The 18656-nt window shown below is 45.8% G+C and overlaps 1 protein-coding gene across 6 annotated transcripts in view; it reads right to left on the reverse strand.

Annotated features, from left to right (window-relative positions):
* Positions 1 to 16560, reverse strand: part of LAT2 (linker for activation of T cells family member 2) — a 45337-nt gene extending 28777 nt beyond the window's left edge. The window contains exons 1-2 of one of the 6 annotated variants that reach the window (XM_074264048.1): positions 16237 to 16557; positions 6870 to 6964 (exon numbers count right to left, since the gene is read on the reverse strand). The gene's annotated coding sequence lies outside the window, so the exon portion shown is untranslated. Of the gene's footprint in view, positions 1 to 1396; positions 1522 to 6730; positions 6965 to 16236 lie in introns of those variants that run through there. The other 5 variants (XM_074264047.1, XM_074264052.1, XM_074264051.1 and 2 more) reach the window with 5 other exon arrangements.
* Positions 16561 to 18656: the final 2096 nt, after the last annotated feature.

An 18656-nucleotide genomic window follows, 5' to 3' on the forward strand; every position in this document is an offset into this window, starting at 1 on the left:
CTTCCCAAGTTATTTTTACCTTCTGAATCCAATTCTTCCTGTGCAACAAAAAATTTGGTTCTGCACACATATATTGTATCTAGGATATACTGTAACACATTTAACATGTATGGGATAGCCTGTCATCTAGAGGAGGGGGTGGAGGGAAGGAGGGGAAAATTCGGAACAGAAGGGAGTACAAGGAATAATGTTGTAAAAAATTACCCATGCATATGTTCTATCAAAAAAAAATGTTATAATTATAAAATTTTTTAAAAAAGAATGATTCCATTTTACTGCTAGAAAGGGAGCTATTTCCAACAATCAGAACTCACTTCTCTATCTTTCTTGTATATTATTTTGTTTTATGTGAGTGTATGTGTATGAGAGAGAGAGATAGAATGATAGAGACTAATAAGCTAATAAGGGAATTTGGGGAATTTGCTTTGTTTGACTCTATGTCATATTTGGCACAGAAGCTTTCTTTTTCTTTTTTCTTTTTTCCAGTGGAGGTGAAGAAGTGGAAGGAAGAGAAAAATCAGTTTTTATTCATTGTAAAAATAAAATAATAATTCAAAAGTAATATTTGGAATTTAAAAAATAAATCTAAGTCCTACCAGCTTTTGCCTTCTTAACTCATTCTTAACTCAGTCATTCACACTTTGGTGGGAATTTCTTTAATCAGATCAACCACACTGAAGGGAACATAGATACTGACCCCTTTGAGGGCCAGAGAAGGCAGCATAAGGACCTTGGGGCTGTGTAGTAAGAGGGGGAAGAGAAATAAGGGAAGTGGGAAGGAATCAAGACAAACTACAATTCCACTTCCTCCATCTGCCCCATATCATGTGTCACAACTCTTGTTACTTACATTCATGGCATGGCCAGGATTTCAGAGTTGAATAGGGCCACTCCCTTCATTTTCGAGAGATGGAAGAGAAGGAAGGCTACCTGTTCCCACAGAACTACTTGTAGAGTCAAGTTCTATGCTTTTAGAGAGGGCACCATAAAAATACAGTAAAACTTTCCTTATTCAGACCTTGTCAATTTGACATTTGTGATCAGGATAGCAGGCAAAACTCATCTGTGTAAATCCTTTAATTAATCGATTGATTAACAATTGCTAATTAAATAGGTTAACAAGATCTTTGGGGGATTATTTAATCTTCTTTAAAAAAAAAATAACCTGCCAGTAAAAAGTCTTCAAGATATTTTAACAGCATTTACCTGCTCATGCAATTTTCATCTGCTAATTATGAATGATTCTCATCTATTCTTTCAAGCAGTCCCAAGACTCTACTTGATTACCTTGTAGGTGTTATATAAAAGAAATAGTACTGTCTGTTGGCTCAATCTCTAATTCTAATTTTTCACTCCTCATTTTGTCTGATTCAATTCAACATTTTTAGACACTTACTATGTGCAATGATCTGTGATAGGCAATGGGACTTCAGAGATTAAAAAAAAAAGGTGACAATCCTTTTCTTCAAGAAGCTGACAAGTAACATCCTTAGTAAGCTCACCCTTCTCTTCCTCAGAAAGTGTCCTTAAAAAAAAAAAAAAAGAAAGAAAGAAAGAAAGAAAGTGTCCTTGCTGGATTTCAAGCTCTATCTTTCTTCCTTGGCTTGCTTTCACTCCCAACTGAATTTATCTTTAAAAGTTGATTCTTTTTAAACTCAGGTCATTTTTAGTAGTGTTGGTCCTATGGCCATGGACCTCATATGGATAAAAATTTCCCATCTATCCCCAAGGCTCCTGTCCCACAGCACCAGCTGACTATTAGACATTTCTCTCTGGATGTCATATAGATATCCCAAATACAGGCCCAAAACATAATGAATAATATTGTCTTTTCTCCGAAAACCACGCCTCATCCTAACTTCCCTATTTCTGTGTGTTCTAATTACTGAGGTTCTCGAGTTCCTCCGTCAGCCACGGTGTGTTTATGTATGTGCAATGATAGTAACCAGCATTTAGACAGCACTTTTAAAGTGTACGTACACTTTCTCATTTGGTCTTCGTAATGATCCTATGAGTATCATCTGCATTTTACAGATGAGGAAACTGAGACAGAGACAGATTCAGTGACCTGCTCAGGGTCACACTCCTAGTGAGTGGCTACATATGCACAGATACACAATGTTTATATAATATATAAGAATAGCATATATATATATATATATATATATATATATATATATATATATATATATATATATAAATATATTCTATGTATTTATAGATACATATACATATAATGTTTGTATGATATGAATATATTGTATACACATATACTCATGTGCGTATAGTATATACACTATGTATTTATGGATACACATATATAATGTATGATATAGATACATGTGTCTATATATACATACATGTATATATAAGCACACATGTATATTATATATACCATATATTTGTATATACATATATACACAATGCATTTGTGATATATACATGTGTACATGCATATGTATAAGCTTATAGATATATAGCTACAATGTTTGCGATATGGATATGTGTCTACTATATATATAAGGGCACATGTCATATACTATATACACATAGATAGTATATAAGACATGTGTGCTTGTGTATATTGTATACATATATAATATATATGATATATATGACTATATATGTATATATATTATGTATACACATATACACAATGCTTATGTGATATATACATGTCTATATACATGAGTATACCTATATATATATAATATAGACACTATATTTATGGAAACATAAACACACAATGTATACATGGCTACATGTGCACACGTATTGAGGGCAGGGGACTGGTTCACTCTTCTCTTTGTCTATTCAACGCCTAGCACAATGCTTAGTATACAGTAGATGATTAATAAATGCTTATCGATTCATTCATTAAGTCTACAATTAATCTGTAATCAAAGGAAAGCACGGCAAGCTGAGAGTCAAGAGACTGGGGCAGAGACTTGTTGGGTCCAACAAAGCACTGTGGGACCTCAGGCAAGAACACCCCCCCTCCCTGGGCATCAGCTTCCCCTTTTTTAAAAGGAAGAGATTGGATTCGAGGATCTCTGAGTTGTCTTCCAGTTTGAACGTTCTGTGTTCTGTGATTTTGAAGTGACCTGGCGTTTCTTCTGCCTCAGTCTTTTCCCTGTCCCCCCATTCCCACCTGAAGTGCTACAAATAGCCTCTTCCCCTTCTGTTGTTAGTGTAGCCTTACTGCTGGGCTTTGGGGCTGCCAGGGGAAGGCAACAGGAGCCGATAGGCCTTCGGCAAAATCGGGAAGTCTCTCTTTGGGGTCCTGTCCTTCTGTGCCAGCCTCCTATTGTCTGGAATCCTATGGAAACCCTATGGAATCCTACGGAGATCCTAAGGAATCTCCTATTGCCAAATAGAGCCATAACAATCTCTAGCTGACAGCCTGGCCCCCCTCAGCCACTTGGAAACAAAGCTCCAGCCCGGGGCCATCTTAAAATGGGTGGGAGGAGATCAGTGAAAAATGATAAAATGGACTCAGACGGGGAGCAGAATAAGTTGTAGCTATCTCCCTTGGAGAGGCTAGACAGGAGCTCATACCAAAGCTGGGGTCCGGGGAGATTAACACAAACCAGACCAAAATTTATTTGAAGCCCTTTCTCATCCATTGTCTCCTTGTAACTGCAAAGTGGCCGGGGCAGAGATTATTAATCTTGTCATAGAAATGACTCATCCAAGCTCACACATATCTAAAACTGGAAACCAAAAAAGGGCAGATATTTTGTGGCTGGTAGCAAAGTAAGACAGAGTTCAAGAGCTCACCGAGTCCCTTCCAGTCTTTTTTACAGTAAAACCCTCAGGCTGGTTTGTATGGACCACAACTGGTATGATGGGAGCTAAAAAGAAATTGAAAGAAATTTCTGCTCTCTAGTTTAAAGAGTACATTCAAGTGCCCTGATTCCGAAAAATAGAATTCAAAAGACATACAACTACTTGAGTGGCTTGTTGTTTTCTTCTCCAGCTCATTTTACCAATGAGGAAACTGAGGCAAAGAGATTGAAATAGAGACCACATGATTGAAGAAGGCTTGATACCCTGATTTTTAAAGCAGGCAAAAGAGCAGAAACTGCAAACTATAAGCCAGCGAACTTAACATGGGAAAATAATCCTGAGACATTTTTAAAAAGATGTTTTGTGAGGACTTAAAAAGGGAAGTGACAATCATCAAAAATCAGTATTGCGTCAAGACATACAATACTAATCACACTTGCTTTTTGAAGAGGACAACTAGATTGAAAATGGAGGCTTGCTGGCCTAAGCTAAGAGGCAGGAAGACCCCTGCTGACATCCCACCTCTGACACCGTATGACTAGATGATCCTGAGAAAGATAACTAATTTCTATGGGCCTTAGCAACTCTCCAAAACTATGATTTTATTTAATAGAGCACATTTCCACACTGGGAGTGCTTCACACCCAAGAAACAGATTCCTCTCAAATTTGCATAACTAGACTGGTATCAAGAGAATGCTATTGATGCAATTTATATATTGAGGGTAATCAAGGGAACCCCCTATTTTAACTGTTGAACTGTGGTTTACCCCCCCATGGGGTTTTGTAACTGACTGTGGGAGTTGTAAACTTGTGAGTAATTAACAGTAAATATTTGATTTATATACCTGCTTTTATATAACTATATACAACATTTCCCAGTCGTGATGGAAAAAGTTTTAAGAAAACTTGATACTGAACAAGGGCACTTTCCATGGCTCTGAGCTCGTATCCTGACCCTTTCTGGTGGGCACCATGCCTTCTTGTAGTGAGGTAAACTAGAGACCACTTAACTGAAGGAAATATTAAATGAGAAATTTGGGAAACAGATCATAAACCTGGTATAGGAGGAAATCGTGTAGTCCTAGGGATGATTTCAATTCTCTGGGCATCTGCTGGCAAAGCAATTGATAAATCTGTGATTTCCCCTGAATGACAATGTCATTCTATAAAGGAGTTACAAAAGGAAATCCAGCTGTGGAAATGACTCTAATATAGTTTGTACAGAAGTAGGGAAGGAATAAGTATCTATTAAGCACCTGCTGTGTGCCAGATATTGTACTAAGTGCTTTACAAATATCTCATTTGATCCTAACCACCCACCGGAGGTAGGTTAGGATCCTAGTTTTATGACTGGGGAAATCAAGGTAAAGAGGGCAAAGTAAATTGCCCAGGGAAAGAAGGCTTCCTCTTCAACCAGTAGCCTCCCCTCTTCCCCAGTTACCAGGGTCCAGCCCCACAGGCCATCTTCTTCTTCCTGTCTTCTCCCCTTCTCCTGGACCCCTCAGAAGAGTAGAGTGAGTCAGAATGCATACCATTTTCCAAGTCGTATGACATTTGGGAGGCTGAGTAACTCATGAAGGAACATTAAACTCGGCCTGTATATTTTTTCCAAGTTAAATTTAGGTTTAAAAAAACCCCTTATTTTTATTACACCGTCTGCCCTCTTACTCATCTTTGTATCTTTTGCAGAAGGAGCTTAATAAATGTTTGGTCAATAATGAATAGATGCTGTGGAGGGAAGAATAGATTGTTCTAACGCTTTGAAGGCAAGGAAGGCGGAGGAGTGTCGAGGGAAGGCTGTTGAGACTAATGACCGAAGAGTGTAGATCTCATATTGGAAGGGAGTTCACAGGCCAAGCCCTCCAGCCTTGTCCTTTTGCAGAGGAGGAAACTGAGATCTTTGGGAAATTAGATGACTTGTCTAAGTTACATAGGTAAAAAGGAACAGAGTTAGGACTTTGAACCTAGGTCCCCTGATCCCAAATAAATTGCGTCCTTGCCTCTTTTAGCTGTTTCATATTCACCTTGTAAATCATCTTGTGTGTGCTTCCTCTTCTACCTCCTCTTTTCTCACTACTGCTCCCCTCCTTTACCTCTCTCTTTCTTTTCTCTCTCCATCTCCCTCCTTGGAGGATGTCTTTTTTTTCCTGTCTCTCTGTCTGTATCTGTGTCTGTTTCTTTCTCCATTTCCCTTCCATCTCCCTCCTCTATCCCCCTCCTTGGAGGATGTCTTTCTTTCTGTCTCTCTGTCTGTATCTGTGTCTGTTTCTTTCTCCATTTCCCTTCCATCTCCCTCCTCTATCCCCCTCCTTGGAGGATGTCTTTCTTTCTGTCTCTCTGTCTGTATCTGTGTCTGTTTCTTTCTCCATTTCCCTTCCATCTCCCTCCTCTATCCCCCTCCTTGGAGGATGTCTTTCTTTCTGTCTCTCTGTATCTGTGTCTGTTTCTTTCTCCATTTCCCTTCCATCTCCCTCCTCTATCCCCCTCCTTGGAGGATGTATTTTTTTCTGTCTCTCTGTATCTGTGTCTGTTTCTTTCTCCATTTCCCTTCCATCTCCCTCCTCTATCCCCCTCCTTGGAGGATGTCTTTCTTTCTGTCTTTCTGTCTGTATCTGTGTCTGTTTCTTTCTCCATTTCCCTTCCATCTCCCTCCTCTATCCCTCTCCTTGGAGGATGTATTTTTTTCTGTCTCTCTGTATCTGTGTCTGTTTCTTTCTCCATTTCCCTTCCATCTCCCTCCTCTATCCCCCTCCTTGGAGAATGTATTTTTTTCTGTCTCTCTGTATCTGTGTCTGTTTCTTTCTCCATTTCCCTTCCATCTCCCTCCTCTATCCCTCTCCTTGGAGGATGAAACAAAATCCCTGAAAAAAAAACAAGTCTTATCTCAATTAACACAACAAGTTAGTAGTACAACCAAGACTCCAAGCCGAGCCTTCTACCTGGTGCGATGGCCGTATCACTGCCCTGTGCCACTGTGCAGTATCACACACAGCTCTCAGCAAACGTCTCCCCCAACTCTATCGGGGAGGGAGACCTGACGCAGTTCTGGTGCCAGCATAATGTGGATGGTGGTGGTACCTTTCCCGGGCCTTCCTCTTGGTCCCTTTGCCTTTTCTTCTCTCTCCTCCCAGCTAACTCCACGAGGCACTGTTGGCCACCCTTCAGTCTAGACCCTACGACAAAAGAGCTGATTCAGGAATACTAGCAAAGGAAGCCATAAGAGGCGGGCTTCTTCTTCAATAGGTCATGTATTAGTCATGGCAAACTACCCTCATTTTGAGGTCACGAAAGATGCTGCAGATAAGAGTCAACACAAACTTTAGTAAAGCATTTGATCAAACTTCTTGAGCTTTGTGGGAAAGATGGGACTGTGGACGTCTCCACTGCGGGGAAAAGGGGCGATAAGAGTATGATTAGGTGGATTTGAAACTGAATGAATTTCAAGGATGTTCATTATGGAGCCTGTTTCCCCACAGACTCACCAGCAATCGCCATTTTTCTTTTTTGGCGTATTTATCAAACCAATAGGTGAGAAAGAGAAGCTCAGAGTTGCTTTAAATTGTGTTTTTTCTAGTTATCAACGATTTTTTCCCTACCTACATATTGGTTCCATCCTCTGCCTTCAGACAAACTCAGGTCTGCCCAGCCTTGGAAGATTCCCTCCCCCCTCTCTGCTCAAGGTTATTATGTTTTCATCTTCTATGTCTCTGCCCTCTCACAGTCTTCCTTGGCTGCTTCCACTTCCTAACCTGGCACTTGACCCTTGAAACCCTAATAAATCATTTAATTTCATTCAGCCTTGGTTTCTCCATCTGCTAAATGGGAATATAAATAATACCTCCTTCACAAAGTGATTGTAAGGAGATAATATAAATAAGGCACTTCAAATGTTATAGAAATGGCTAACGGCTATACTTCATGTTCTTATAATTAAGATAATTATGCATGTTAACAAAAATTGATTGCATTTGTAGAAGGCCCAGAGAAGATGGCCTGATCTTTCTTTCTTTTTTCTCCCCTGAGGCTGGGGTTAAGTGACTTGCCCAGGGTCACACAGCTAGGAACTGTTAAGTGTCTGAGACGGGATTGGCCTGATCTTTTCTCCTTCTTCACGTTCAGCTTAGTGGTGGTAGCAAGGTGGCCACTATCCCATGACCCCCCTTTTTTGGAGAGAGAGAAGGCCATGTGACCAACGAGCAGATGGAACTCCATTGCCACAGGGTTGTGACAAAAGCTGGTTCTCTGGGCTCTTCCCCTTCCAATTGTGGCCCGGAGAGCCTCTTGAAGTACAGCTGCTGCGCTTCGTCTCAGTGTATCTGGTTGTGGTTTTTATGGTCTTTTTTGTGATGTGCACAAGCTTGTGTTTGCTTCTTAAAATTTCATGGCCAGCGCCGAGCTTCCTCCCTGGGGACTGGAGCTGAGTTGCCATTGCTTGCTGGAGAACCTATCTGTGCTAGAGATAGTCATCCAGAATTCATAATGAAGGCCTTTTCCTCCCTGTTAATGTCTTTATTCTCCCTCCCCTGAAGAGTCTGGCTTCCGACCTCATCATTCAACTGGAAGTCCCTCAGCAAAGTTACCATTGGCTTCTCGGGGTCGCCCCCATGGCCTTTTCTCCCTCCGCATCCTACTGAACATCATGGCTGTCGCTCCTTCTGGGAACTCTTTCCTCACGAGGCTTGAATGATGCTTCTCTCTCCCGGCTTTGCAGGATGTGTCTGACTGCGCTTTCTCAATCCACTTTGCTCTTTCTCCACTCATATCCCTCCTGCCCGATGTGAGTGCGCCCCAAAGTTCTGACCAGGCTCCTCTTCTCTTTGTTTTATCCTCCATACTCTCTCACTTGGTGATTACTGTCTCTCTTAGAAATTAGAAACCTCTTATTGGATTATTATCTCTGTGCAATGATTCCTGGCACATCCTACTGCACTACAATCATCAGATTGGGGGATTGCTGGAACGGATGTCACACAGGCTTTGCAAATTCAAGATGTCCATAAGAGAACTCATTTCTACCCTTCTCCCACCTCCCAACCTTCTTCCTTCTAAAAACCTTCTATTTCCTTCTTTCTTTTCTTTTTTCTTTTTTCCCTGAGGCAATTGGGATTAAGTGGCTTGCCCAGGGTCACACAGCCAGGATGTGTTAAATATGTGAGATGCAATTTGAACTCAGGTCCTCCTGACCTCAAGGCTGGTGCTCTATCCACTGCACCACGTAGCTGCCCAAACTTCCTATTTCTAATGTCTTCCTATCCTCTCACCTTCCCAAGCTCTTAGGCTCAACACCTCATTCCCATTTGCCCTAAGAATCCAACCTTTTGTTTCTACCCTCATGATAACTCTTGTCCTTCTCCCTTTCTCTTGACTCCCCCAACAATAATCCTATTTTAGGCTTCCATCGCCCCTTGCTTCCACTACTACAATAAACTACTTGGCCATCCTATCTCAAAGCTCTCCCACCATATCCAGCTTCCATCTGGCTGCCATGTTATTTTTTCTTTCTTTTTTTATTTTTTCCTGAGGCTGGGGTTAAGTGACTTGCCCAGGCTCACACAGCTGGGAAATGTTAAGTGTCCAAGACCAGAATTGAACTCGGGTCCTCCTGAATTCAGGGCTGGTGCCCTATCCACTGCTCATGTTATTTTTTCTAAAATGTTGGTGAGACCTGGTCGCCCTCAGTCAGTGAGCCCCAGTGGCTCCCTACTATTTCCAGAATCAGTTTGGAACGTAGTGCCTTTCATACCTCGGTCCCTTCTATTTTTCTAGTCTTCATATACTTCAAGATCTAGTTAAACATGTCTAGGGGTTCCTCTAGCACAGCGCTCATCTCCCACCTCCGTGCCTTTGCCTTGGCAGAATGTTCTGCCCACATTTCCATGTCTTAATTTCCTCATCTTCCTTCAACACTCAGTTTCTGAAGAAGGCTTTTCCTACCCCCACGACTACTTTGCCTTCTGCTTTCAAACTTCCTTCTGCTTACTCATATGTATCTTTTTATTTATATACTATTTCTATTTATATATATTTATTCAAATACTATACTATTTATACTTATATACTATTGTCCCATAAGAATGTAGGCTTCTTGAGGGCAGGCCCTGCTTTTTTGACCTTCTTTGCATCCTCAGTGCTTGGTCCAGTGCTTTGGCCATAGTAAGCCATATTCCTTGGCAAACTGAAACCTGGCTTTGGGACCCCCACCCTCTCCTGTCACATCATTCTGCACACAGTCCCACGCTGACTTTAAGTCCACCGAGCCCTTGGCTGATTGTATAGAAATTTCTCTTAGACACCTCACTCCTTTGCATGGGCTTCCTTCCTTTCCTTTACCCTAGAGGGAAGGCCGACTTACTCAGTAATCGCTCATTTGGAAAGGCGTTGACTGCCCAGAGTAAGAACTCATGCAGAGAGAAGCCCCAGCTGCAGCACTCGGTATATGAAGTAGCAAGACCCCACATAGCAAATCTGGGGATTTACAAGAGGAGGAGGCATATGCAAAACAGGAAACATCCAGAACAGAAGCAGAGGGGGTGGGAGCCCGTCTCTCTCCTGGAGGTCGTAGAGGGGAGGGCCAGCACTCAGAGGGATGGGAGATGTTTTGTCTGAGTTGTGATGAGGAGGATCTGGGCAGCTGGGATCCCATATCCTCGGGAGCCCTGGGTCAGGGGATGCCCGTCCCAAGGTGGGTGGGGGTAGGCAGAAAGAGACCTGCAGGGACACCCATCGAGGCGAGAAGGTGCGTTCTGTTAGTTCCCCTGGGAAGCCAAAATAGCAGAAAGGGAAGTGGGCAGTTTTTGTATGAACCAAATTAACAGAGAGAACAGGCTGGAACAGGCTGGAGGCAGGGCAGGGCTAAGTTCACAGCCAGGGGAGGAACCAAGAGGAGGGTCTTAGCTAACACCTGCATTAGCTTGTCCTTCTGTAGTCATGGGTCACCCGAGACCGAGTGTTTCATGTGTTGGAGCAGGAGGGGTTCTCATCTAACTTCATTTTACAAAAAGGGAAACTGAGGATCAGATATGGAAAGTGACTTATCCAAGATCATCCAGGTAGAAATAGTCAGGATCAGAGCCCAGGTGTCAGCTCCCAATCCAATATATATTTTCTCCTGTATCATCCTACTTCTTTCTTTTAAAAGCCATCACCTTAAAATAAACTAAGTCATCCCTGACAGTCCGTAGAAAGCTTCCCATATAGTCATTCTACCCCAGTGGGTGACAAATGGATGTGGCAGCCTCCCCTTCCACAGTCTCAGGGACAAAACCTGGGATCCACAAATTTGCTTTTCTCCCCCCAATATTTTGAGAACTTCATTTCCATATAATAGGTTTCCTTTGTCATCCAGTGTATTTTACGCCTCTGAAAACATGATTCGGAGGAGTCCACGGTCCCCGGGAAGTGAAGAATCCCTGCACCCCAGTGGGTTTGACCGCCCAGAAACGAGATCTGTGGGGTCGATGGCTGAAATGATGCCCTCAACCCACAGACGCCCTCAGTCTGAACCCAGCCAAGCACAGGAGAGCAGGTGACACTACCTATATCAATGGAGCACGGGAGGCCAAGGTGGCCGGTCACCCCTTACTCTCTATCACTCTTTATCCTGGAACTCCTGAAAAGCAGCATGCCCTCATCCTTCGTGTCAGAAACAACACTGCCTTCGGACAAACAGGGAAAGTGGGAGCCTCCCCACCATTCTATCCCCCCAATCTGGACACTCAATCAATAAACATTGATTAGGCACCTACTGTGCGCCAGGCACTGTGCTAAACACTGAAAATACACAAAAAGTAAAAGACAGTCCCTACTTTCAATTATCATCTAGTGGGGGGATAGCAAACAAACAAATCATATTATCCAAGAATAAATAGGAAGCAATTCTCAGAGAGAAGGTGGTAGGGTAAGGAGGGAAGGCTTAAAGGAACCAGAAAGTAGAGGGAGAACTTTCCAGGCATGAGGGAAAGGCAGAGAGGGGGCCAAGAGGCAAGAGATGGAGGCTCTTATTTAGGGAATAACCAGGTCAGAGTCACCGGATGTTGGGAAGTAAGGGGTAGGATGGGGTTATGAGGGCTTTGAATATCCCAGAAGGCCATTGGGAGCCACTGGAGTTTTTGGAGGAGGAGGGTGACATGGCTGGGCTCGTGCTTTAGTACAAAGCACTGTAGTGGTCAGAGGGAGGCTGGAGTGGGGCCGGAGGGACACCAGGCAGGCAGCCCCCAGATGCTTCAGTCCAGGCATGAGGGAATGCAGATCCACCAAGATGGTGGTGGAGGCAGGAGAAGAGGAGGTGGATTGGAGAGAAGCTGCACAGGGGAAGCTGACCAACCCCGGTCACAGCCTGGATACGGGAGTGGGAGAGAGTGAAGGGTCCAGGACGACTCCAACATGGGGAGCCTGAGGGCTGGGAGGACGGTTTTGCCTTTTGCAGTAATGGGGAAGGCAGGAGCGGAGAGGTTTTAGAGGGAAGGATCACGAGAGCTGTCTTGAACATGGTGAGATCACAATGTCAACTGGACGTCCAGTGCCAGATGTCTGAATGGCAGCTCGAGATGCAAGACTGGACTTCAGCTGAGAGAACGGGGCAGGAAAGGCACATTTGAGAATTATTGAAGATTTCCCTTCTCACACACAGAGAGAGTTGTGGATTGGCCAATAGCGGGGCTTTTCTCAAGGCCCTTCATAATCCAGCCCCATCCTAGCTTTCCAGTCTTCTTATACCTTACTCTCTGACACATATTCTCAGGTCCAGAGTCACTGAACTCCTGGCTGTTCCACAAACTAGACCCTCCATCCCTTGGCTCTGGGTATTTTTTCTGTCTGTCTCCCGGGCCTGAAATGCTCTCCCTTCTCCCATCTGCCTACTGACCTCCCAGGCTTCCTTTTAGTCCCAACTGAATTCCTACCTTCTCCAGGGAAGCTTTCCCCACCCCTCTCTTAATACAAAGAAGAAAAAAAAAAAGCACATTCTCCCTATTATCTCCTATTTAATTCTGTGTGCTTTCCCTAACATAGAGCTTTCCTTTGTTTCTTTTAATAGCATTTTCTGTTTCCAATTACAAGTAAAGATAATTTTAAATATTCATTTTTAGAAGATTTTTTGAGTTCCAATTTTTTTTCTCCTTCCTTCCCTTCCCAAGACCACAAGCAATCTCATCTGGGTTACACCTGTACAATCAACAGTTTTCTCTTCTTAAATCCTGTCTAGAGTAGAATATTTGTTTGCGTGCTGTCTCCCCCATTGGCCCGTGAGCTTCTTAAGGGTAGGGAATGTCTTTTGCCTCGTTATCTCTCTGGCCTTTAGTCCGGTAAGATCCTAATGAATGTTTATTCATCGATTGAGTCAAACCAGATACTATGCCCACTTTCCTACATTTATCTCGTTTTCTATTCTTTGGGGATTTAAGCACCAGCCTTTCATCCATGTGAACACTAACAAACTCCCTTCAGAGAAGTAGACTGCACTCTCTTCTGGAGCCGGGTGCTTCCCAGGCACTGCGGCCTCTTAGAGCCAACGATGGGTAAGGAGCCTCCCGCCATCCATCCGGCCTGGACCTCAGCCGGATTCTAAACCTTTTGACTTCGTGGGACTGGACAGAGCTCATGCCTCAATGCCGTAGTGAGGAGGTGGCTGGAGGGAGGGCACGTGAAACGTGTTCTGAGGTCCGGGTTTGGAAGTTGGCCCGTACCGCCTACTATGTCCCTGTGCCACTTCTCGCTCTGAAAAATGAAGGGGTTGGAGGAAGGGTGCTGGCTCTGTACCGCCTACTATGTCCCTGTGCCACTTCTCGCTCTGAAAAATGAAGGGGTTGGGTAAAGAGCTTCCTTATCCCCTGCTAAATCTAGGGCGTTTTTGTATGTCTAACAGGACCCCCATTCACTTCAGATTTAGTTGAGTCAACTTGCATTTATTAAGTGCCCAATGAGTGCAGGGTTCTGGGGCTTCAAAGAGAGGGAAAAAAATCTGGGGAGAAATATATCCTCACTGATCCAAAAAAGCTCACCTCGGTCCTGACTAGCCATGTGACTGTGGGAAAGTCTTCTCTCAGAACCTCAGTTTCTTCATCTTTATAATGAGGGTAATTCTACCCTGTGCGACCTCTTCCCTCGGATTGTGGGGGGAAAGACCACTAACCATTGGGTCCTAGGACAGAGGAGGCTGGAAGGGCCTGGTCCAAGGGGTCCAAAGGACCAGACATGACCGAACATCCGAACAACGACAACAACAACGAATGACTCCACGAGATCAGACTGCCTTTTTCTCTTTTCTAAAACAGTAGCAGTAAGAATCAGAGCTCTGGCCCTTGCCCCTTCTCTGGCCCTCCCATTGGTGAGTGCTCAACTACTTACACAAGGCAGTTTAACTCATTTTCCCAGCAAACATATTCAATGTCTGTGGACCGACCCTTAAAAGTCGGTTAAAGAAGAAGCTCTACGATATCCCCTAACCTGTAGAAACAGAAAGAGCGGGCGAGCCTCTGGCCCCACTGTCGGAGGACTGTGACCACCCATCCAAGGCTCACACTGTCCATAGTTCTGGTTAGACGTGGCTGCCCCTGAACTCTACATTTTTTGGCAGGGTTAGGACCTCTGACCACATTTGATGTCTCCCTCTCTCCCTTCTTCCTCCATCTCTTCCCTATGGGATGCCGGGGGCGGGGGGGTTTCTGGGGTTCTCAAAACAGAACATGAGCTCAGTCAGATCCCAAGTCTGATTAGGCTCCAGCGAGCTGGCTGATGCCGCCTACTTAGGATTATCACGTTCCTCATCCAGAATAGGGCCCCCGGTTCATTTTCAGAGACTTCCCCCTTTTTTTAGAGACTTCCTGACCCCATCGCCTCCCTCCTGATGTGACAGATGCCCTAGCAGTGCCTTGGTTTGAAAACTCTAAGCCTGGGCCCGGGGGCTCTGGGTCTTTGACTAGAGAGAGCCCATCCCACTGCGAGCCTGGGCTACCTCACTCACGGCCTCCCATAGCCCAGGAGGGCTACTCATATTACTCTGTCCCTGGTCAACATTTAACTGCCCCAAAAAGAAAAAAGTTCTCAAAGAAAAAACAAAATGTACCCAAATCCATTTTGAAGTATCCCTGCATTATTTACACTTTATCACTTTCTTAAGTCTAGAGATGAACAAAACTGTAAATCAAGGCCTGATTTGTGGCTCTTGCTGGCTGGTTTGAGCTGCCCCCAGTACATCCTGACTGGAGCCTTCCTCCGCTGCCCTCCGTGCCAGGGAACCAGCCTCAGCTGCAGGCGCTTCACCCAGGCTCTGCCTTAAGCTTTCAGGACGGAGACCTGGAGAACGCCAGGGTGAGACTCATAGGGGCTCATGCTGGCTAAAATGGCCGACAGGGGCAGGCGGGTCTTCCCCAGGGAAACCCCCCAGTTTGGTACCTCGGAATCATCCTCTGCTCCCCCATCTCCCTCGTCGCCCCCAGACCCAATTAGATCCCAATGTTGCAGTTCTTGTCTCCCCAGCATCTGTCTCCTCTCTACTCCCTTGTGGTCTGGAACCTTCCCAACCTCGTCCATCAGGCTCTTGTAACGGCCTCCTGACGCGTCTCCCGGCTCTGCTGCTGCCTTTCTCCCCTCCCAGCTGCCTGAATGACTTTCTTAAAGGATAACTCTGCCAGATCAACAGACTCCAGTGGCTGCCCATTGCCAGTGAGCTCAAATACAAACAAGGCCCTTTCCACCCCGGCTCCAGCCGGATTGTCCAGTTCACACGCCCACGGTCCGGCCTCCTCACGACCCTCATTTCCTCCCTCTGTGACTTTGCCCTGAGCGCCGTCTCCCCTCGCCTGCTCCCACCTCATCTCTGCCTCTTAGAATCCCGGATTTCCTTCGGAGCTTGGCTGGAACCCCGGCTCCTTCGGCTTCTCTGATCACGGCCAGTGCCCCCGGCTCCTTTCTACGTCCCCCAATTGGAGAGAAGATGCTGACCCGGGTGGGCAGAGGGCATTCACTCCCTCTAACACCCTCATGAGTCCAGGGCCTACCTTTAACTAAACTCTCTGCAGTTAGAACGGAAGCCCCCAGAGGGAAGACCCTCTCTTATTTTTGTCTCCGTACAGTGCCCAGCGCAGAGTGGGCTCTGACAGTCCTTGGGCACCGCTGGGTACAACCCTATTCCCTTCACAGATGAGAAGACTGAGACCCATATGGGTAAGTGGAGGGAGCTGGTCTGAGACTCCCATGTAGACCCATCCACTGACTGCACCTGGAGCAGGAAGGAGCCCAGCAAGCTCTTGCACTCCTGTCTGCTCCCCCTACGAAGGAGCTGCTGAGCATGGGAGCTACGTTAGAGAGAGTGCTGAGGCAGGGGTCTCGATCGCAGCGGCCCAGCCCTGCCGCCCATCTCCGTCCTGTCCCTGGGAGAGGTGCTGCTGCTCTGGCGGGTCCCCCCCCCCGTCTCTGTGGGCCCCCCTCTCTCCCGGTGAGCACTTACCTAGGAGCCCGACAGCTGCCCTCACTCTGGGAGGCCCATCCTTCTCTGGCTCCCTGCTCTCTCTGCTGTCACAACACAGAAGGATGGCAGGCAGGCTGCTGGCTTCCTGTCACCTTCTGAATCACTGCCCTCAAACATCCGCCCCTCCGCTGGACTGGCCAGCTGCGAGGGGAACGAGAGTCAAGACAAAGAGACCTCGGAAGGGGGAGACATTCAGAGAAATGTGAGCAAGACCCAAAAAGGAGGGGAGAGGCAGAGACAAAAATAGTCTCTCTGGGGAGAGAAGGCGGGAGGGAGACCGAGAAAAAAAGAGACATGAACCGAAAGGGGAAGAACTAAAAGTGAGAGATGGAAATAGGGGAGAGACGAGAGAGAGCAACGGAAGGGAGACGGAGGTGGAAGGAGGCCGGCCCAAAGGATGCACTGGGAGGCCCTCTCCCGCTTGTCCCTCAGCTTCCTCCGTTCCCAGACTCCCAGCAAGAGTTCTCCCCCGGGAGTCTGTTCCCTTGTAGGCCCTACTCAGGCTCAGCATGTCAAGAGTGTGGAGTTCTAATCCTGGCCTTGCCGCTAAGGAATAACAAGAACCTGGCTGCTCTGCCCTCGGGAAGCTCATCATCTGGTCAAGAAGGGACTCTTACAGGAGACAGAGAGCGGCTACTACAGGACAAGGCCATGGTCCAGAAGGGTGGGCGCTGTGACACCTGGAATCAGGGCTCTGGGATGGTAGAGAAGAAGGAGGGCTTCCATCTTCCCACCTATCAAGTATAACCCAAGGACCTTGCCATCTGCCCCCTTCTCGGGCTTCCCATCACCCCCCTCTGCGTGGCCTCCTACTCCCAACGGGATCCTGCTAGAATAGAAGCTTTTTGAGACTTGGGCCCTTCCAAACTAGCAAAATGCTTGCCCCATAATAAATGCTTAATAAATAGCTTTTCTTTTTCTAATATTTTAATGTTGGCTATTACTATTAACATTCTTTTTTTTTTTTTTTCTCTGAGGCTGGGGTTAAGTGACTTGCCCAGGGTCACACAGCTAGGAAGTGTTAAGTGTCCGAGACCAGATTTGAACTCCGGTCCTCCTGACTTCAAGGCTGGTGCTCCATCCACTGCGCCCCCTAGCTGCCCCACTATTAACATTCTTATGAATTAACATTATTATTATTAATATGAACATTTTCAAAGGGGGGAAAGAGATGAAATAAATGCTATTATTTTAATTAAGATGGGAAAGAGATCAAATAAGTGCTATTAATCAAAATAATGGCATTTCATCTCTTTCCCACCTTCCTTCATTAAAAAAAAAAAAAAAAGCAAAAACCTGACCCGATGACAAATATGTCTAGTCAGGCAGGACAAATTCCCCCATTGCCTGTGCCCAAAAATAGCCACCTCACCCTGGAGCCCGTCACCTCTCTGGCAGGTAGGAGCAGCTCACTTCATCATTCATCTATCCGTTCATTAATAATTGAGTCCAATTATCACTCATTTTACAGAGGAGAAGATTCAAGCAGCGGCGCAGGGTCACCTAGCAAGGACCTTCCTCGAGGACTCAGGGCCTTCTCCAGGCTGCACACAGAAATTCTAACAGAGCCCCTTGTGCATGTGCTGGGGCAGGGGCCTTGACGGCGGGCCTAAGAGCTAGAACTGAATAGGGCCTTCGAGGCCATCTTGCCCATCCCTGATATTTTTCAGATCGGGAATTGAGGCCCGAGGAGAGGTCGGCTTCCCAAGGTCATCCAGGTTGCAATTTCCCAGCATCCCACTTTTCCTCAGTGTGAATGACTCAGGCAGATAACGAGGAAGGGCAGAGCCTCCTCACTCACGCCCTGGGGACTGTGCTCACCTTCATTCTCCTAGAGGTGAATTCAAATTTGGGTTTTGTGTCACTTTGCTATTTCTCCTCCTTGACCCTCAATTTCCTCTTCTGGAAAAGAGGAATTAAACTAAATCATCTCTGAGGTCTCTTCCCTCAAGCTCCAAATCTAGGAGCCAGTGACAGTGACTAAGAAGGAAGTGAGAGAGCCCTGAAAGGGGGAAGAGAGCTGCATGGCTGAGGCAGGAAGGGGAATCCCTTTGTCTCTTTGTGAGTCAGTGTGCAGAGGTGGGCAGCACAGGAGGCCAGAGCCCAGATGGGCAGGTCCCCGCTGCCGCCCTTTCCATCCGGGGCAGCCTCGGAGCGGGCCAGACTGGCCACTCTCCCTCCAGGAGGTAGCCTGGGCCTTAGCATCCTGGGGCTCTAGCCCCAGAACCTACAGAAGCTCCGAAGCCATGGGATCAGTGTCACAAAGCAATCAATAAGACTGTACCCTCCATCTATCCAACCCCATACAAATAGCCATAGTAATATGGTGGGAAAAGTTATGGTTCTGAACTCAGAAGTTCGGGGTTCACCCCTGATGTGCCCTGAACCTCACGCCCCTG

This window comes from Sminthopsis crassicaudata, chromosome 4 (genome assembly GCF_048593235.1).
Source record: "Sminthopsis crassicaudata isolate SCR6 chromosome 4, ASM4859323v1, whole genome shotgun sequence".
NCBI lineage: Eukaryota > Metazoa > Chordata > Mammalia > Dasyuromorphia > Dasyuridae > Sminthopsis > Sminthopsis crassicaudata.